A 22,169-nucleotide genomic window follows, 5' to 3' on the forward strand; every position below is an offset into this window, starting at 1 on the left:
CCCGCCATCCTGTTACCTGCAGGTTCTGAAATAGCCAAAGTCAGGAACATGTGAATAATGCTCCACCCGAGGGCAAGTTCATGGATAGCTTGTCACCGTGGGCCCACCCTTGCCAGGCCGCCCAGTGCCCGGCCCAACCGGAGGTATTTGTGCCAGAGAACAGTAATTGCCCTCGGATGTTAACTCCTGTCCCCTGCTTCCTCTCAGCAGCCTGGTATTGATTTATTGTCTGTATATTTGTCTAAACCCTAAAGCTATTTATCTTTTCACCAGAGTAACAAGTTGTGTGTGTATCTAATCTACTACATAAAATAAAACTTTTTACCTTTCCCTTTAAGCTTCAAAAAGATTCCCAGATTTGAGGAACAAGTTCTTACACAGATTTTCCCCTACCTTTCATGATTTTATGGACTTTCAGCAGTGCCCCTCAGCTGTGGTCTTTTATTGCCAATACTTTCATCCCAGCAAGCTTCCAGAAAGAGGTGGGGGGTCTGATAAACTGTGAGCGGAGGTGGAATGCGAGACCCTTGCTAGGGGGCTGAGGGGGAGGATGAAGGCCGGAGGGATGGGCCATAGCACAAGAAAAGGCTTCTGGTAAATTAGCAGTGGTAACTCAGGAGAAAGTTCTTCACATGAAGTGATTTGGCCTTTTTGAGTGGTATGCGCTTGAAAGAAATGCAGGTTAAACCTATTGCTACACATGCCAATCGGATTAAAAACAGTCTTGCTATGATAAAACCTTTCTAAGTCACATCCATGAAAACCTCATTGACCAAAAAGGTCCCACAGTGTATGATTCCATTGACGTGAAATATCAAGAATAGGTGAGTCCAGAGAGATGGAAAGCAGATTCGTGGTTGCCAAGGGCAGGGGTGAGCTGGGGAATGGGGTGACTGCTTAATGGGGGTGGGGTTTCCTTCTGGGTCGAAAAAATGCTTGGAAACTGGAAAGAGGTGATGGTTGCACAATATTAGGGATGTACAAAATGCCACTGAACTATATGTATTTTAACATTGTTAATTCTGTATTATGTGAATTTTAACTCACCAAATTATAACCCTGTCTTTTGTGTGTGTGTGTGTGTGTGTATTCAATTTAACAAATATTTGAGTGTGGACAATGTGCCGACCACTTTGCAACTACTGGAGATTCATCAGTGAGAAAGAAAAACTTAACTCCAGTCCTTGTGGAGTTTTTATAAATTAGCCATGAAATCATCATGGAGTGTGTAAGCACTATAACAGGGAGGGACAGACAGCTGAGGGAGGGATGTTTAACCCAGATTCAGAGGATCAGGGAAGGTTTCCTACAACAGTAACATTTAAATGGACTATAAAGTCACAAATGTGTACTAAGCACCCAGAATGTGTCAGTCCTTGATACAGGCCCTAGGGATACAGCAGTGAACAAAACGAAGTCCTTTCCCTCCTAAGCCTTACATCCCTGTGTGAGAGACAAAAGGAAACAAGTAAGTAGAAGAGTATACCTGATAAACGCCTGGGAGAAAAATGATACAGGGAAGGCAGATGGAGAGTTGTGTGTGGGGAAGAAAGGTCCACGTGCTGCTAGACAGTTGGGGCAAGGCCTCCCTCACCGGCAAGCTGACATCTGAGCAGAAACCCAAAGTGAGTGAGGGAGGAAGCCAGGTTGCTACCTGAGAAATGGCAGTGTGAGCAGGTCAGAGCGAGTGTAAGACCCAGATGCAGAACTCTTGGCGGGCTCATGGGAAAAACCAGGAGGGCAATGGGCCTGGAACCCACTGAGAGAGAGGAAGAGGATGGGAAATGCTGTTGGGAGGATCCCTGTGGCCTTCTTACCCATAGGATATTGGTTTGACTCTAAGATGGGAAGACTTTGGATAATTTTCAGCAGAGCGGCAATTTTAAAGGGACTCCTCTAGCTGCCCTGCTGAGAATATGGTGAGCTAAGGAGGTGTTGCATTTAGGGGCGCCCAGCGGGCTCAGTCAGGGGAGCGTGCGACTCTTGATCTCGGGGTTGTGAGTTTGAGCCCCACGTTGGGTGTAGAGATTACTTAAGGGTAAGATCTATAAAAGAAAAAAAAAAAGAAAGAAAAAGAAGCTGTTGCATTTAACTGGGCAAGAGACAAAGGGTGGTTTAGGACAGATACAGACACACTGGTAGTAAGAAGTAATTAGATTCTGGATAGATGGTCTTTAAAGTTGGAACCAACCACTGTGCTGATGGATTGGCTCTACTTAGTGAGAGGTGGGATGATAACGAGGTTTTGGGCCCCATTGAATGGGGTGGGGGGTGCAGCTGACATTTGCTGAGATGTGGGAGACTCCCGGAAGGACAGGCTTGCTGGATGGGAACCAGGAATTAAGGTTCTGGACTCGTTAGGTCTGAGATGCCTATGGGACGTCGGAGTGGTGCTACTGAATGAGAAGCAGGAGTTCATGTAGAAGTCTGGACTGAGAGACATCAACAAGCAGATGGTACTGAAGCCAGGAAACTGAATGAGATCACCTTAGCCGCGAGTTACCCAATGCCTGAAAGTCAACTAAAAAACAGACAGCCCCAAGTCTTACACTAAGCAGATCATTTACGTGGGGAGGGAAGCAGTCATTACAAAGCTGCTCACCAGACATCTCAGAAATGGTTCAGGAAGGAGAGTCAACGCATATGTACAGACAGGAAAGACGCCATGTCTCCAAAGAGAGATAGGAGCTGATTTAAAAGGGAGAGGCCTGACAGTCATTGATCACAGCTTGTTTGTTGTACTGTCTACTCTGCTCTACAGATTTCGGGGAAATTGGGTACTGCACAGGAACAGTATTCCAGCTCAAGAAAGCTGGAAGCACAGAATGGATTCCCTATGAATTTGTTCCATTTGCTCCATTTCATTTTCTTATTTGGAATAAACACTTGTATTTCTAGTCAGACCGTGGAAGACACTTTTCAGAATATATAGCATGAGAATTTTCAACCAACAAGATCATTTCTTTTTCACACTTTTCAACTAGCAGAATGGTATGGAAGAGACCAACTTTTGCTATTGGAGGGACTGGTTTTTATACAGGCCTCGATCTTCAGACAGACTTAGGTATCAATGTCCCCAAAGGCTCTTTCCCTCCTCTAGCTACCTGGATACCAGAAGACCCTTAGGACAGAGGTCCCCTCTAAAATGCACCTGATGACCCAACACACATTTGCGACACCATGCTAATGCAGACAGAAATTTCACTTCCTGTTCTCACAAAGTGTGCAATAGTTCTTTATGTTTACCCTACAGGTTATTGTTGATATGTTTGTCTTGCTACTTTTTCTTTGGCTCTCACTCACCCCAATTCCCCATTACTGACCCAGAACTCCCACATTTACTGGTAACCTTATTAAAGTTAGACTCTGCATTTCATAATCTATGATGGTAACACTTGGTTCAATTTGCTGACACACTTAACCTGACCAAAATCACTTGGAAAAACAGCTCTGTAAGAACCATTGATTGCATTTATTCCTTTCTTGGGGCAAAAAGTTTCCATTTCCTTTGAGACAAGATCCTTGTCTTCAGAAACAGAACCAGAACCAGATCTGTTTCCCAGCAAAGCTACCCAAAATTCTGACTATTACTGCCAGTTGTTAGTGGATTCTAATAACACGATCTGCTCTGACAGAGCCAAGTATACAAATGGAGGCATTTGGTAGCCTCTGCCTGGTATGATTTAAGGACAGTGGAGAGGCTCCCTTGCAGAATTCTCTCCTGGACCACCTGAGCCCGGTTACCCGAGACTCCACCACTAGTGAATCACGTCTCTGCACTAAGCATTGCCTTCTGGAAAACGTTCTTCAAAGAGGTATCATTTTAAGTCAGTTGGTGGTCAAGGGGATGGTGGGGGGAGACAGCAAGGAGAGGAAAAAGGAAGAGAACCCAAATAAAGGTGGTAACATAAGACTTTGTGTGCTGAGAGTTTTCTTCAGGACTGCATTGCAACATCAGTGTGAACAGAGTAGGTAACAATTATGAGACTGATTCTGGTGTGGCTCAAACCTACAGTCTTGTGCCAAAGGTAGTCTTATTAGTTATTTATAGGAAGCTTAATAAATAAGTGCTGATTCAACCTGATTTGTAGTTGACCCTACTGATTCAATATAAATGATACGCTTCTTTTCGAGAGTGATTCTCAACTGCGGTCAGTCCTGCCCCATCTCCCAGGGGTTACTGTCAATAACTGGAGGTATTTTTGGTTGTCACGATCGGGGGGAGGGAGGTGCTGCAGGCAACAGACAGGTGCAGTCCAGGGATGCTGCTGAACATCCTACAATATGCAGGATAGCCTCTCCCAGAGAAGAACTCTCTACCCCAAAATGTCTGGAACCCCTGCTTTAGGGTTATAGGCAAGTAGCCAGGGTTGTGGAAATGATAGGACCGTAATGTAGTATCTCCTGGTTCTTTCTTTCTTTTTTTTTTTAAAGACATCCAAATGGCCAACAGACACATGAAAAAGTGCTCTTCTGGTTATTTCTTACAGAGGAACAGTGCCCGGACGTGAAGCATGAATGCAAACAACGGCCCTTTAGAATGCTGTTGTTACGTTCAGCCCCGTGATCTGCTATTTGAGAGTTGGTTTTCGGTCCCCATAGTTGATTATTCGTCGCCATTTCAGTAGCCAGAAGGCTGTGAATCTGAGCCCACTCCTTTTGGGAGGCGCTGGGCCTCTGTTACAGTGCTATCTCTAATCAGTGAGTTTTATGGGAGAAAATGTCCTATAAATAGATCCCTTGGTCGGTGCATCCTCAAGAGTAGCAAAAATGCTGTAGTTCCTGCTTCTAATTGTCCCAGCCCAATTCATGGCCGGACAGGTGCCCCAGGGAGGCCATCTCCCCTGCCCCACCCTCCCCTGTGGCAGCGTCCACTCTCAGCCCTCTGCTATTCACCTTCTCCTCCCTCCTTCCCAAGTCACTGCCTTCCCTTTATTGATTGAGACACTTGCCTGGCAACTCCTCCTCTGGAAACACAGGACCTCATAGGATGTTTGTGGAATTAAAAGGGTTTCTCCATTCCTCCCTCCACGATGGCAAAGTCACTCCGGACATTAAAAGGGAGCTCTTGGGTGAGGGCGCAAACCCAGTCTGGAAATTTCACTAAGCGCGCTGCTTTGTCGGAAGGTGAGTCTGGGTCAGTCCTGAAAGCTTACCTGGGAAAGGGGAGAGGTGTTTGGAGGCTCCTGCTCAGGAGGGACCCAGCGTGGTGAGCCTCTGTCACCCGATACTCTCTGACTCAGGGGGGACCTGCCAACTTGGCCAACCTGGGAATAGAAGAAATGTGTTGCAGTGTTTCCTGACCCCAAACCAAACGTGCCCTTAAAAAAAAAAAAAAAAAAAAAAACAGCCTCAGCTGGAAACCCTCTCCCTGCAGTTTTTTCTCTGGTTTCTGTCAATCAGTCGATTAGTCCCCTTCACATCGAGGTTTCGAGCCCCTATTTTATATCTTCTTGCACACAGCTGCTGGAACCTCCATTAACACTGGAAGGCTGTTTCTCCTTTGGTGCCAGAAGCATCCCGATAGAGCACCGCGGAGCCTGCTGTCAGCCCTCCTGTATTCTGACTCTGATTAGGTGCATTCTGATAATCGAGTCCCTGGAATGCACCCTTTTGGCTAATGGAAGCATCATTTTCTGCAGCCAGGATCCCTTTTCAGGAGGCTCTGGTTTTAACCTGATTGGAACCTGACTGGTATCTGCAGGATAAAAGAGAAATGTTGCTGAGTAGTGAAGAGAATATGTCCAGGCCTCCAGCCAGAGGGACAAGAGGAAAGGGGGGGTGGGAGGGAACCAAACTAATCTTCATTCTTCCAGCAGAGATACAGAGGCTGAGAAACATCTTTGTAACAACTGGCCATGGCTCGCTCCCTTTTACGCTCCTTTCCATTAAGACACTTAGAGAAGAAGAAGAAGAAGAAAAAAAATTGAGTCCCCCTTTTCCCCTAGCTTATATTCCTTTGGCCAAGTTGGGACAAGCCACTGATTTCTGCCCTCTAAATTATTTAAAATTCCACCTTCGCACTGGGATCGGAAAATCAATCTCCCTGATTAAAAAGTGACCGGTTCCCATTTCCAAATGTCTCTTTAATCTTTTAATTATGTCTGGGTACAGACAGCATGAGTCTCCAAGAAGCAGAGACCAGCTCTCTGTGCTGACTGAGCTCAAAAGATCTAGATGCCCATCAGCCTTTCTACTGAAACCACAGGTGGGGCTGTTTTCAGAATTGCCACCAGAAGACTAGAATCTTAATATGCCCTGATGTCAATGTCATCTGTAAAGTTGTGTCGTGTGTCCTCTCTGGACTAAATTAAATATTCTGGGACTCACCGGAGACTTTGCAGATAGGAATGCCAGTTTAATAAAAAACACGGCGGGGCGGGGCGGGGGGCGCGGGTGTGGGGCACGTGAATGTCTGGGCTCTGGCCTGAGACTTCAACCCAAACCCAGAACCATAAAGAGGGCCAGCCAGAGTCACCCAGACAAACGTGTACCTTCGTTAATGGATTCCGGGGGCCAGGATTTTTGGAAGAAGAATTACAGTCACTTCCACAGCCCAATTCCTCGTGAAAAGGCGGCCTCTGTCTAGTAAGTGAGATGAAAAACAGTCTCCAGGAGACTTTGAAATGTGAGCAACGATTACTGAGTGCAAGACAAGGAGGGGGGGATCCAGGTAGGACTTGAAGTGGTTCTTGGAAAAGTCGTTTATTACATGCATTGTTTGAAAATGCAGTGAAGTCCGCGATCACGCGGCCCGAGAGATGGGACCACTTTAAAACCCCAAACAAAGCCATTCAGCCAGCTAGTCTCAACCTGACATCCTGAGGACCATCTGCAGAAAGCCCTGCCGGCTAATTGGCCTGCTTGAACACTACAAACCCCGTTTTCAAATATTCTTGCTGTGCTCTGAACTACGCTGTAAATCTCACTGCCCCTTTCCCCGGGGTCCAGTGGAGAAAAAGCACCACATTTGGCTTTTCCAGGCACCATCTAAACAGACCCGATCAGTGGCTCCAGGGAGACACCTCAGAGCTGAAACAGCGGATTCCAGTTCCCTCCCTCGTAAGTCTGCATGGTTGGGATGTTTGGGCATTATCGTAAAACACTGGTAAAGCTGACGCGCAGGCAAGAGGAGAGATTTGCCGGGAAGGTTCTGCATTACCGGCCACTTGGCCTCTGCCCAGCCAGTTGGGCAGACTTTCCTGGTCTGATCCAGGCGGGGGACTGACAGCAGCCCCCTGAAGATGATGTGCTCTGTGGTCTTGTCACCCGGTACATCTGATAATGGGAGTCTGTATAACTCTTGAGCTGAAAGGGGCTCATCTAACCTTGGGTTTCAAGAGCCAACACCTGAAATCTCTTAGAAGTAACGAAAGCTTGCGTTCTTCAAGGCTGTTCTGAAAGAGATGATTTAACTCATGCTTTATGATTTAACTGCACAGAATTGTTCAGATCTCTGCACCAGATGCCTCAAAAATCCAAACTTGAGCTAATTTAGACACTTCACTTAAGCTGATTATGGTGATGTAATGGCCTGGTATTTTCCCTTTTATTTTTTATCTTTTATTTTTTAATTTTTATTTATCAACTTTTATTTTTATTTTTTTAAGAGATTTTTGTATTTTTTATTAGCGCACAAGCAGGGGGAGTGGCAGGCAGAGGGAGAGGGAGAATCAGCCTCCCCGCTGAGCAGGGAGCCTGATGCGAGGCTCAATCCCAGGACTCCGGGATCATGACCTGAGCCGAAGGAAGGCAGACACTTAACCGTCTAAGCCACCGAGGCGCCCCCAAAATCAACTTTTAAATGTTGCGTATTTATGTCCTTAAAATTTTATCTTGCATTTGTTTTGTCTTGAGCCCTATCATCTTCTCTGGAGAACACACTGGATCCGTTCCTTTGGGACTGAAGGGACCATCAGCTGAAAGCATTGCCCGCCCAAACTGACTTTAATTGTAAAGGCCGAAACAGTGACTCAAGATAAACCATCACTCATTTTTAGGCACAGGCCAAGTGATAGGGGAGTATAGGTATAAATACACACGGAGATATCAATATTGATATATATTTAGATTTATAGGTATAGTCAGAGTTTAAAATCAAGAGAAACATGGGGTGCCTGGGTGGCTCAGCTGGTTAAGCGTCTGCCTTCGGCTCAGGTCATGATCCCAGGGTCCTGGGATCGAGTCCCGCATCGGGCTCCCTGCTCAGCGGGGAGTCTGCTTCTCCTTCTGCCTGCCGCTCTGCCTACTTGTGCTCTCTCACTCGCTCTGACAAATATATAAAGTCTTAAAAAAATAAAATAAAACCAAGAGAAACGTACTAAAAGAACAAATACAAGATGGAATTTAAAAAAAAAACGCGAAAAGAGAGGAAAACCGATTTGTGCAAAAAGATAATAAATTTCCTTTTAGGTCTATTGATTATGAATTTCCTAAGAGGTGGAAATGAGTGTGCAGATTGGCTGTCATTAGCATAGAAGTCAGACTTCATCAGAGCCCTGGGAGTAGATGAGATGTCCCCTGGGGGGAGGGGGAGGGGATGAAAGAAAAAGACATGATTAGCAATAATATTGGAGAATGTGAAGGAGAATGAAAAAAAGCAGAATAAGCTCCAAGAAGTCCTCATAGGAGAGTGTAATCCAAAGAGGTTTCCGAGAGTGCGGTGTGGCCGAGAGCTCAGGGGACACTATCAGACAGGAGCCCTTTGACGGGCAGGTCCCTTCCGAGCAAGGTGTGTGCCCAGAAGTGAGGAAGGCATGGTCTCAGCACACAGCGGACTTCCAGCATGTGGAAGGAGAGGAGGACGAGCCTGACCGCAACAGTGGTATTAGAACTCAGGGCTAAACTGCACGATGCCGATGACAGTAGCAGGGGGCGTTCTGTGCTGGCCTAAGGTGTCTGGCGCCAGTGGGGCTTTGACCCCACAGGGAACAGAGGCGCGGGCTGCTCAGACTGCTCACAGTAAGGATGCCACCGAGGCTAGGACTTGTGGTTTTTGGGGTTTTTTTTTTTTTTTGGCTTTTTGGTTTTTGTTTTTACAAATAGCCCTGGTATCATATAACTGCCCCCGCTAGAAAGTGACGAAGGATGGTTTAGCCAAACCCCGCTCCCGCTTTCACGACTAGAAGTGAGCAGAAAGTGCCCCCCCCGGCCCCCCAGCTCTGTGGAGGAAAGCTGCAAACACTTGAAGCCCACGTGAACTCCTCACCTCACCGTCTCCTCCCGCCTTTTCCTCTCGTTGGGGAGCCTCGCAGCCAAAGGCTGTCTTATTTGTGGGGCTGCCAGGAGACGTGATTGCCAAACGGCCTTTCAAACTAGGAATGGAGACAAGCTGTTGCTTCAGACACCTTTTTTATTTCAGGGGTACCTCTTTGTATTCTGTACCACAGTGTACATAAGCAGGATTGGATTTCAAGCGCTGCTTGGGTGTTTAAAAATCACATTAGTGTCCCTTAGCTGTATCTGCAGCGCCGCAGAATGCGTAATCCAGGAGCTCAGAAAAGAATGGTGGTTTATGAGGATCAGCAAATAGTGAAGGAAGTGCAGTCTAAAGGAAGAAAGTGGCAAATAATGATTCACAGAGCAGGAAAATACCTCAGCCTGTGGAATCCAAACATCCTTTTATTTATTCACTCATTGAATAAATATGCATTAAGTGCCAACTTCATGCCCGGCATTGCACGAAGGTTGGGATTACACATAAGAATAGCATATGTTCTCTGCATTTGAGAGGATCACTGTCTGGTGGGGAAGGAAGAAAAAAAATAAGATCTACCATTCATTCTGCACCTATTTCCCATCAAGAACTGCCCTTGGCCCTTTGTCTGGTTTTGCTTATTTAATACAACAAATCTGTGAATTAGGTACTAGCTCAGTCTGACAGAGTAGGAGACTTAGGTATAGCAAGATCAGGTAACTTGACAGAAGTCACGCAGCTAATACGGGAAATTCAAACCTAGCTCCCCAGACTTCAAAGTTCATGCTCTTTGCAATGCACCACATGACCTCCTTGAAATGAAAAAGACCTTCAACCTGCCCTCAAAGATTATGCACACATGTTTACAAACAATAACAACATGATTACTGTAATAATGGAATCACATTCAAGGCTTAACTTTTTTTCAGCATTGAGAAGCATTTTTGAACCCAGACATGCTACTGGATCAGCTCTGAAGGGGAAAGCTTGCGGAGTCCCCTGAGAAGAAGACGTATTTAGAGCTTCTGTCTATCTCCGGTGATGCTTCTGTAAGGTACAGGGCCTGCTAAAATACAGCATCTAGCTGTCTCTCTCTCTATGAATCTAGCGTTAGCATATAGCTCTATAGCTAAGATGTAGCACACAGGTATATGGACTGATTTCTAACTTTCACACTAGCCAGAGCCTTGGATTCCTATAGGAAGAGCATCAAGAGAATATAAGCTAGGCATTTTATCACTTTCAGGGGGAATGGTGCTCCCACTGCATGGGTACATATTTCTAAACCAAGAGGAATTACATTGCCTAGTACTTACCTGTTTTCCTGTTAGTCTCTCTCACTAGACTGTGAAGCTCTCCAGGCTAAAGACTCTGTCCCATTCACCATATCTCCAGCTCATGCAGCTCTTCACTACACTTAACAGGTGACCATTAACATGTTTATTGAAAGAAAAAAGAAAACTGCAACTCTTTTGATTCCCTGTTTTGTTGTTGCTTTTGTTCTTAAGTTTCTTTTCAAAAGTATGTGCTAAATCCTAGGAGAATGCTCGACACAAAAGTGAATAAGACCAACCCTGGCCCTGGTCTTAGCCTGGTTAGCACATCCAACTTTAGCATATTATTAGTTTGATTTATAAGGGAAGACCCAGTCCTTGCAGGTATCAATACTGGAATAAATGATATAGTAATATGATTTATTTATCAACATGTTACTGTCCAACATTCCTTAAAAAATAAACTATAACTTGGGGTGCCTGGATGGCTCAGTTGGTTAAGCATCTGACTCTTGATCTTAGGGTCCTGAGTTCAGGCCCCACATTGGGCTCCACTCTGGGCATGAAGCCTACTTAATAAAAAAAAAGCTGTAACTCAGAAATAATCATCAATTAAATGACAAAGTTCATGTTCATTTCATATACATGTTCAGCTCCACTCTCTCCTGGAAACCCACTTAAGTGTCAGTAAAAGAATGCAGGGGGCGCCTGACTGGCTCAGTCAAATAGTGTATGACACTGGATCTCGGGGTCGTGAGTTCAAGCCCCATATTGGGTGTAGAGATTACTTAAAAAATAAAATCTTAAAAAAAAAAAAAAAGGAATGCAAAAGTATAAACCTACAAGATGAACAGAACAGCAAAGAGGACAACAGTGGACAAGAATGTCAACAAATGCCTACCTTATGCAAGCTTTTAGAGTAATGATAACAGTTTAAGGAGAACACAAAAGGCTGGATTCTATGCGTCCATAGAGGCAACCAGTAAGAAACAAGCCAGTCATCCTTCAGAACTTGGAGGGCTCAGGAACTGGAGGCATGGGGCCCACAGAAGGTACTGGCATGAAGTCAGCAGTGGATTGAAAGTCCCTGTAAAGCAGTTAGCTCCCTAGGTCTCTCTGTCATCATCACCTCTAACCCCCAAAGACAGTTGACTTACTCTAAACAAGACAGGCTCAGGACCAGGGACCCAAGGCAGAGAAGACAGAGCAATAGGGGCTACTAGCAAAAGTCTGATCGTCAAACTCTTTTAGCCTCCTTTTTCCACCTACTACCCAGAAGGCCATAGCCAGGCTTGTAATCCCTAGGGAGATAGTTAGAAGATCCTTCTGTGGAGACATTAAAGGGTATTAAGGAAAAACTGTGTAGAATTCAAGGGTATTCTAATAAAAATGTTTGTTCACTGCCCTATAATTCTATAGTGAATCCCTCAGTCAGTGAGCCTTACACATACACACAGAACATTCATTTAGCATGTGATTCCCTCACAGCCAAAGATCACAAGATTTGAGGGACAGCCTCCAGCATGAAAGACAGAGACAAAACAAGAAACAGAAAAAAAGAAATCAGAGGGAAGAAAGACAATACACGGATTAGAAGAATACTTCCAATAAAATATGACGAATTTTCACAGAGAAGTTAAAAAACATATTGCATCCTTGCAATAGCAATCTTAGGACATGAAAGATTCTTTGGAAATTAAAAATATGAGCTCTGGCATTTAAAAAAATCAATAGAAAGTTTGGGAGTTAAAGTAGATGAAATCTTCCCGGAAGTAAAACAAAATGATAACATGGGCATTAGGAGAGAAAGAAAATGTGAGATTAATCTAGAGGAGTCAATAATTGCCCAATACAAGTTCTAGAAGAGAAACTGGGGTTGGGGAAGCGAGAAGAAAACAAACTATTGGAGAAACAATACAGGAAAATTTCATAGACCAGAAGGATATGGATCTTTAGATTAAAGGGACCACTTAATGCCCAACACAATAAGTAAGAAAAGACTCAACCAAGAAATATCATTTTGATCTTTTAAATTCAGAACGAGAATTATTTTTAACCTAGAATTCAATTTTTAGCCAAACTACCAAAAAAAAAAAAAAATGCAAGGGTAGAATAAAGACATTTTCAGGCAGGAAAGTTCTCAGTAAATTTACCTCACATGCACCCTTTCTCAGGAAGGGTGTGCCACCAAAATGAGGGAGTAAAGCAAGAAAGAGGAAAACATGAAAACCAGGAAGGAGAGTTCCAACACAAGAAGGAGGTGGAGAGAATCACCGAGATGATGACAGAGAGAAGTTCTGGGATAACAGTGATACAGTAGCCCAAAAGAAACACTGGTCCAGGTTAGAAAAAGGAAGAAAGGGGCCCCAAGAAGGAGGTGTTTAGATTCTAATAGATTATCTGTTCTATATTACTATGTGGAAACTTTTGTGGAGACTTGGAAGTTGTGGCAAAACTTAACGATAGTTATATACAAAGCCAGGCTGATGAAAACAAGGCAATTATTAACTCCAAGAAAAACAAAAAGCTGTACAAGAAAGGAAAGGTAATTATAGTGTAGTGTTAGCTCAGTAGAGAGCATTATTTATATAGTAATAATAATACAAATGCTGAATATTGATTTAACAAAAAGGGGAACAAGAGGAAGTAGTGTTATGGGGCAGCAGACTTAAATCCTCCCCAACTGTCAGTCACTAAATAATGATCTAGTAGAATATATATATTACTTAGAAATATGTAGGTAAATACCAGAAGAACTACTAAAATTAATTAAAAGTAGCTGCCTACAGGAACTGATGGTTGAAGGGGATAGAACAGGGGAATTGCTGTGGGTTTTTTCCTTTATTTTAAAAAGGCTTTTAGTAATATTTGATTCGTAAAATGTATACATTTATTTGGATAGTTTTTAAAAAACAATAAGCTGCCATAACTCTGATTTTAATGAGGCTTATGGTCAACAAATTAGATACATTTTTGCCCTCACAGATCATACAATTTAAACACAAACCTCAGAAAAATCATATAGACTATTTTCTAACCTAAAGAAGCCTAGGAGGGCGCCTGGGTGGCTCAGTTGTTAAGTGTCTGCCTTCAGCTCAGGTCATGATCTCAGGGTCCTGGGATCGAGCCCCGCATCGGGCTCCCTGCTCAGCAGGAAGCCTGCTTCTCCCTCTCCCACTCCTCCTGCTTGTGTTCACTCTCTCACTGTCTCTCTCTCTGTCAAATAAATAAATAAAATCTTCAAAAAAAAAAAAAAAAAAGAAGCCTAGGAGAGTTCAGTCTGAATGCATTTGTTCCTTCCTCTCTTCGTCCATCTGTAGAAATCCTTAAAATGTTAAAAAGTTGCATGAGTAGGTACTCCCATATTTTCCCAAGATGTTTAAGAGATTAATTGTGAAACCTTCCCCACAATCTGGAGTGAACGTTTGTGCACCATACCACTTGCTAACCAAGGCAGAGAAACCAATTGATGTTGGGAGAATTTGTGGTGTCTTTTTATCTGAGTTTAAGTTCAGAGAAGGCACCATGGATAGATGGGGTCTGAGCCACATCTTCAAGTATAATGTGCAATTTGCTGAATAGGAGACAGTTGTGTCCCTGATTCAAATAGAACAGCTTGGAAAGGAGTAAAGTTGTAGGTCAAATCAAGAGTCACAATGGCCCTGGGCGGGGGGGGGGTTCTCAGAAACCTGCAAGGTTTGGAGAAATAAGACACTCAAGAGTCACAGAGAATATAACCTGCTAATTCATCCCCAAACTGCAATTTCTTCATCACAGCACAAATCCCTGGTATAAGGGATTTATAAATCTTCCCTTTGATAAGGGAAGATACATATCATTATCACCTCTTAATTACCTTTTGGGCAATGGGAAAGCAGCTGTGGAATACACAAATCAAGGAGCCTGGGGAGGAAGTTTCCCAGAAAGTGGTCCCTGTGATTGTTGATTTTGTACCATTCAGCTTCCATTAATTATCTTATTTTTTAAAAAGGTTACCATTAGTCAAGAAGCAAAGTACAGGCTTGCCGTTGGTTTGGTTTCAATTACAGAGTGTTTCCCTCTAGGAAGATCATTTCCTTGGGGCTTAGTGTTTAGGTTCCTTGTTGATATCCCTCCCCATCTTCACATTCACAGGACACAGTCCTACACATTTACTTGGCAAACCAAGAGCCAGGAGACACTTTGTGATTCCTCGAGAAGTAGGCAAGCTCCATTTTCTATTTGCTATGGCACCCAGCACAATGGAACAGCCCGACAGTAAATACCAGTTGAAGAAAATACATATGTTTATTGCAGGGATTCTACAGTTTTAGCTATTTGGTATTAGATATTGCTTTGAAATCCCTATTAATACACTGTATGTATATGGGCAAATCTAGAGCATCTCTGTGTTCCACACCACAGCCAGCAAACTTCCTAAGCAGGAAAGGGATCAAAACTTGCTCCCACAGGTCACACACCTTTCCAGGTAAGGGGAGGGAGGGCTTTGATTCTTATTTACATAATGCTTTTCAAACTCTTGCCCACCTTTTATAGATGTGGGATGTGTAATCCCCAAAACCTCAGTCCTGAGGTGTCTTGTGCCCCAAAACTTTGCCCAATGGCCAGCCAGGGAGTGAGTAATTCTTGTGCAGTAAATCAATCCTCTCCACACAAAAGGTGGTCATCAATTTTACATTCTCTTTGCAAGAGTTGAAGATCATTTGCTCTCTGGGAGTTGAAGGTTACCTGAAAACAATTCCCATTATCACTCCAGAATTCCTGTCTTAATGTTATCTAGCCCTCAATGGAATTATTTTTCAGCTGTATAAAATTCTGCCCCAATTCCCTGTTCATTTTTCACTGTTATCAGTTATAATATTTAATGTTTCTGTGACAACTTATTTCAATTTATCTCCCTCTACAGATTGGCAAAATCATTGCCCACAAGAAAGACAGAGGAGGGGGGCAGAGAGAAAGAAAGAAGGAAGGAAGAAAGGAAGGAAGGAAGGAAGGAAGAAAAGAAAAAGAAGAAAGAAAGAAAGAGAAAGAAAAAGAAAGAAGGAGAGAAGGAGAAAGAGGGGGGATGGAAGGAAGGAGGGAAGGAAGGAAAGAAAAACTGGCATGTGGATACACTGAATTGGAAACATTAAAATGCTCGTTCTTAAAGCTTGTCTTGACTTGGTATCTTTATTTTTACAGATTTTATTCTACTTATGGTTTCTGGTCTAAAGTAGAAGAGTTACTGAGGTTCTTTATATTCATGAACCCAGAGCAATCTAAATCTAAGATGATCCCTCAAATATGAAGTTATCATAAAACCACAAATGAGCAGTGGGCAGCTGAGATGACCACAGATCCCATTATTTGGATGGGATAAAAAGAGATTAGAAGAAGTGCCTTCCAGATTAACAGTCATCCTGCTGTTCCTGTAGTGATTCTGCATTGTGTGCCTAATTTTCAAAAGTTCAATGGGGCATTTGAATTTTGTGAAATGCAGTTCACTGGGGGTTTATATCTATTCCTCACACATAAGCAGACCTAGAGCCCCTGCTCCAGCCCCTTCCCCTCACAGCTGCTCTCAGGCATGCCCCTTACATCCCCACAGGTATGTGTCAAAGGGGCGGGGGGGGGGGAGAGAGAGAGAGAGAGAGAGAGAGAGAGAACGCTCCTTTCTCTTCCACCCCACCTGTGATGGCCTCAGCTTTACCCAGCACCCACCCCACAGCCTCACTTTCCAAAAGCCCCTGCTGCTTCTTTTTCTCTGTTCTAGAAACCAGTCCTCAATGGTGCTCTGAGGCTGGGATTTTACTAAAACAAACAGGAATTTTTACTGTGGACAAGGGTGTTTGGGAATAGCTTGCTGTTGGCTTTGATGATCTCGTGCATCTATCTCTGTCCCTGGTTGAAGCTGAAGATGAAGGGGAAGGATGTGGAGCCCCAAGCTGCTGATGTGTCTGCTATGAGGACAGCAAAGCAGGAGAACTGTGGGATCAAGGCAGACAGGAGTTCTGGTTTCTAAAAGGCGTGCAAGTGAAAACTGGAAGTCAGAGAACAGGTCGGTCGGGCAGGAGAGAAGGAGCTGCCTCGGAGCTCACGTGACTCCCAGCAGGTGTGTGAGTAGGTGGGTGGGGGTGAGCAGACTACAGACATATGCGCTGGCCCCCCAGCTCTCCCATTCCTTCCTCCCCTCTTCATACACTTTCACATGTGATCCTCCGTTCCCTCTCTTTCGCGCACCCACTGGAAACTACCAGAGCATGTGTCCAGAACTTTCTGAGGCGGTCTCTGTCCTAAGTGTCTGTTCTCCTGGCCCTACAAGCAGTCACAGGGAAAGCCAGGGTGCTGGGCTGTGACATCAGACTGGGGGTTCTGAATATCAGCTTTGTCACTTAATTACTGAGTGGCCTTCCTTAACCTTCTGCCTCCATTTCATGACTCATCCATAAATTGGCTAGAACAGCCCACTGGGTTGCTGTGACAATAGAAGAAACAGCTTAGCATAGTATCCATCTATGCTAATATCAAATAGTATCTAATTAGTCTCTCATAGTAATAGTAAGCTCTCAATAAATACTAAACTTATTTTACTCATAATTGTCATTACTACACAAGGAGATACTTGACACACACACACTCTCTTTTTAAAGATTTTATTTTATTTATTTTAGAGAGAGAGAGTGCGGGGGGCAGAGGGAGAGGGAGATAGAATCTTGAGCAGGCTCCACACCCAGCACAGAGTCCAATGCAGGGTTCGGGCTCACAACCCTGAGATCATGACCTGAGCCAAAACCAAGAGTTGGAAACTTAACCAACTGAGCTACCCAGGTGCTCCAACATCTCTAATCCTCTCAGCAACCCAGGAAGGGGTAGAATGTCTGAGAAATTCCAGAAGTTGGTGACAAAGGATCATCTCTCCTACCAAGAGAACAAACCTTTTGTTGCACGACTAATCCCCATTTCAAAGTGAGAAAATGTGGCTATGGTACACAGAACTCTCTTACCTTCCCCCATGTTCTCCTTGATCTTCCTTGAAACTTCACTCCCAGTTACCATGGGAGAGGCGAGATGATCACTTATCCCAATGAGTTCGCATGGAGGGAAGGGAAAGAGAGTGTCCCCTCCTTCTTGAATGGTAGGGTAAGGGAGCACAGAGAAGCAGGTGAGAGGGGGCATGTTGCCATGGTCCCAATGTGCAGATTTAGAGCTCCACTGCTTTCTGAAAAAAAATCCATTTACATCTGGTTAGTTTTTATAGCATTAATATTATGCTGTGCTAAACCTTTGGTACATAGTAGATATAACAGGCTTCCATGTGTTAGCCCAGGGACATAATCACTATGCAAAACTGCTTGAATTAGAAAAAGGTGTCCCAAAGTTCCAAAGAATATTCTTAGCAATGAGCCATTAGGACATAAGTGGTATAATTTGCAAGCTCCCTGTATGATTTTAAGTCAGCCTTAGTCATTTTCTTCCTAAGAATGTGTAGCAATTCATCACAGTTGAATCAATGATAGATAAGCCTTAGTAACAATCTGCTTTGACCTCATGGGACTGCAAAGTTGTGACCTTCAGAGGGAGACAGGTGGTCTCTCAGTACTTTAATATTTTTCCCCAGCATAATCTTTGCACTTTGTATCATTGTCTTCGGTGAAGAGATTTCAACTCTCCATGAATATGGAAGTGAGGGAAGGAAGGAGGAAAGGAGGGAGGGAAGGGGGAAGAGAGGAAGAAAAGAATGAATGGAGGAGGAGGGAGAGGATGGAAAGAAGGAAGGAGTAGGGGAAGGAAGGAAGGAAGGAAGGAAGGAAGGAAGGAAGGAAGGGCTGTGAAAGTGGTTCTCTCTCTAATATAGCAGAGTTTATTTGCCCATCTATTAGCTGGATTTAAAAGTTCCAACTCTAAAATTCTATGAATTATTGAACACCTATTAGTGGACTTAGCAGTCTGATGGTTAGTGGAGGAAAAGGATAGTGAGGAGAGTTTAGCAAATAGACATTAGTCACAAAAGTTATCCTAAGGAGCTTACAATTTAATTGGGGAATTAAAGTTAACACATGAAACAATCAAAGGACAGTCCATGCTAGCCCATAATGAGGTTCTAAATTACTTGTTACAGAGGAAATTGTGAGGTCAGAGGGGAGGAACAGTAGTACGAGCTGGAGGTATCAGGGAAGATTTCTATGAGATTTGAGACTTGGGCTGCTGCCTGGAAGGATCACGAGGAAGAGCAGCAATTGCAATGAAGACAGAGGCTGAGATGAGTCTGTTTGTGGATCATGGAGGCCAGTTTGGCTCAGGAGAGAAACTGGCAGGGTGGGGCCGAATCAGCAATGGCCTTGGAAGTCAGCCTCAGGAATTTTAACACAGGATGTGGTAGCAAATAGAAGCAGGCTGGGAGGTTTTTGAGCAGGACTCCTTCCTCATTCTTTCTCTTCCTCTTCCCAGTGGATGAGGTGACTTGCGTTGGCCAGAATGACCCCGTGGGTGGTGAATTTCCGAGAATATGGCAGATGAAAGTGGTGGTGGCATCACCAGGCATCTCATTCTGGCTCCCAGATGGTGATAAATCTAGGCCAGGAAGCACCACTGTTTCCCCAAGTTCTGTGACTTCACAGAAGTTGCAGGAAACGGGGTGGAGATGGGACGAGAGAGTTTTTCTCCACTGCCTCAGGGGGTGGTATTTTATGAGATGCATATGGCGCTGGTTTAGATCTGAGATGGTTTCCACATGTGTGCCCCTTCTCATGATAGATAAGGAACTCAACCAAGAAGTATCCTTTTGGCAAAACAGCTCAATGCTGTGTGATACCACCTTCCATCTTTCTAGATCATCAAGATCTTGTATAGATAGAAAAGCTGTCTCTGAAGACCAAACAGACACACACTTGATGGATTACAGAATAATGGCTATCCGTGAAAATAAATTCACCACAAAAATTGAGCTATCATTATAACATCCTGATTATCTCAGAATAACTGTTTGAAGTTATTTGAAGCCACTGTGATATTCATAAAGTATCTGAGCTTTCACAAAATGAAAACATGCCATAAAATAAATACCCTTCAAATTTTATGCAAATCACTCGATTTGAATAAAATAAATGTTAATTAAGTTTACATATGCAGATTAATTCTAACTAGCCATGTTTTCATACTTAGTTATTAGCCACACTTTTCTTTTTATGTCTCATTGAAATTAGCCCTATTATTTAGAAAATATTAACAAAAGAATGCTTTATATGCTTTAAATATCTATGCATTAAATATGAAATATTATCCAAATAAGAAAAAAAGACATTTGAAAACAATAAGAAATAATTTTATGGAACATATTTTATGTTAATTTGAGATTTTACTTGAGATCAGAGAAACCATGTGTATTTGTGCCTATCTTTTTTTTTTTTAGATTTTATTAATTTATTTGAGAGAGAGAGAGCACGAGACAGGGGAGGGTCAGAGGGAGAAGCAGGCTGAGCAGGGAGCCTGACACGGGGCTCGATCCTGGGATTCAGGGATCATAACCTGAGCTGAAGACACTTAACTGACTGAGCCACCCAGGTGCCCCTGTGCCTATCTTTATTGTTTATATTATATTATATTATATTATATTATATACCTGTAGCCTACTGCATTTGTTTATATCTTCATCAGACTGAGTCTTAGGATGATTTCTTATGTGAACAATAAAAGGGATCTTCTACCAATGAATCAAGTAGGCAAAAAAATGTTTGGGGGAAAATACTGAGAAGCAAGTTTGATCTTTTGTTTTATATGCCAATGTGTAATCATAGCAGCTTTAATTAATGTACCTGCTGCAACATAAATACATTCCAAATCACATTTTCAATAAATATAAAGTAAGGGTCATTGCTTACAAAATCCATTTTGCAGGTAGAAAAAACTGATTGCAAGAATAAATGACTTGTTTGAAGACAGACCGTTAGTAACAGATAAAATCAGATCAGGCTGTCTTCACTTTAAGCTCAAAGTACTTCTCATTAACCTCATTTATGTATGCTTACCATTGGACAGGATCTTACTTAGCCCAGAGAAGGGCTCCCAAAAGGAAAACAAAGGATCTTAGGATAAGTCTCCCTAGCATTTAGCCTCTTTTAATTCATACAGGAAATTAAACCACTGGTTCTCAAATATGGCTGATCATTAAAATCACCCATGGGGCTTAAAAACATGGAACAGTCAGGACCCACACCAGAGCTAATAAAATAAAATCTCTGGAGGGGGCGTCTTTTGAGACTTCTTTTTTCCAGAAAAATAACATATGTTTATTAATCAACTGCCTGACACACTTCCGTATTGCTTTTTATTTCCTGTTTGGAAATGTCCTGATTCTCATAATCCTCTTTATTTATTTATTTATTTTTTTGGTCATTTCCATTTTCTATATTTTCTGGGCCCTTAGTCTTTTAAAAAGCTCCCCCAAAAGGATTTTGATAATCTTGCAGGTTTGGAAGGCAGATACTATTAGAAGATCCCAAGAACATTCAGCTTCAGGATGAAAAAATTAAAGGGAAATAATTTGGGCTGAGGGTATCTTTCTCATCACCTTGGCAGTATTTCTGTAGATGGTTGTCAGGGCCAGAGGATTCGTGAACAAAACAACAAAAGGGAAATATGTACAAAGAGGAGGAGATCACTCTTACCCAGGAAGAAACAGACCAGCTACACTAGCTCAATATTCAAGTCTTACTCTAAGACCTGTTTTAATTCTCTAAATGGCAGTCTTGAATGGAAAAAAAACACTCTCTACAGGGAAGAATGGCCATCAATGAAGTTTCTTTTATACTCTTTGCTGCACACAGTTCTATTAACCAATGTTATAACAGGATTCATCCAAAAACCGAATGCAACGAAACAAAACAACAAAATTACAAACTCACTACTCCTCCAGAATGCTTGGTAGAGAATTTTAATTAATCCAGCATTGTGATACACTGTAATTAGGATGTTTACCATTTCATATAATGTATTTAACAGTAAACATCTCCTGAATATAATGTTTTATGATAAACCAAAGAGCATGGTGGATGATCAGTCATAACTTTAGTTCTCGTCGTGCAATTCTTTAGGAGCAAATGCACCCACACAACGTGGGCATGATGTGACTAAACGGGAATGTCTGTGTTCTATCTGCCTTTCCATCACCACAACATGCAAGAAGACACAGTCGACAGGGAGAAGGTGTCATGCATGGGTGCGTAGGTGCACACATATTCGTTTAAGCCACTGGGTGGCTTAAACAATAAACATTTATTTCTCACAGTTCTGCAGGCTGAAGTCCAAGATTAAGGTTTTGGCAGATCTGATGTCTGGTAGGAGCATTCTTCCTGGTTTGCAAGTAGCACTCTTCTGGTTGTATCTTCACATGGCTGAGACAGCAAGCTCCAGTCTCTTTCTGTGAGGACACTAATCCCAATATGGGACCTCCATCCTCATGACCTCATTTAAACATAATTACCTCCCCAACACACCTGCACTCACATTGTGGGTTAGAGTTTCAACATACGAATTTTATGCAACGATTGAGATGATCCTAGAATTTTTATCCTTTATTTTGCTAATGTGGTATAGCATGTTGATTGATTTGCAGATGTTGAACCGTCCTTGCATCCCTGGAATAAATCAGACTTAGTCATGGTGTACAATCCTTCTAATATATTGTTGAATTTGGTTTGCTAATATTTTGTTGAGGATATTTA

At 42.9% G+C, this 22,169-nt stretch overlaps 1 long non-coding RNA gene across 4 annotated transcripts; it reads left to right on the forward strand.

Moving 5' to 3' along the window:
* The first annotated feature begins 3,891 nt into the window (after positions 1 to 3,891).
* Positions 3,892 to 16,092, forward strand: LOC115941040 (uncharacterized). Of its 4 annotated transcripts, none has more exons than XR_014147478.1 (4): positions 3,892 to 5,127; positions 6,984 to 7,062; positions 10,126 to 10,620; positions 15,377 to 16,092. It is a non-coding gene; the product is annotated as an uncharacterized LOC115941040 (long non-coding RNA). The 4 variants fall into 4 exon arrangements; XR_004075765.2 differs by having other exon boundaries at positions 3,900 to 5,127; positions 10,126 to 10,250; XR_014147477.1 differs by lacking the exon at positions 15,377 to 16,092 and having other exon boundaries at positions 3,900 to 5,127; positions 10,126 to 10,250; positions 10,528 to 11,434.
* The last annotated feature ends 6,077 nt before the right edge of the window (positions 16,093 to 22,169 follow it).

This window comes from Leptonychotes weddellii, chromosome 8 (assembly GCF_054177405.1).
Source record: "Leptonychotes weddellii isolate Sample4059 chromosome 8, ASM5417740v2, whole genome shotgun sequence".
NCBI classification, from domain to species: domain Eukaryota; kingdom Metazoa; phylum Chordata; class Mammalia; order Carnivora; family Phocidae; genus Leptonychotes; species Leptonychotes weddellii.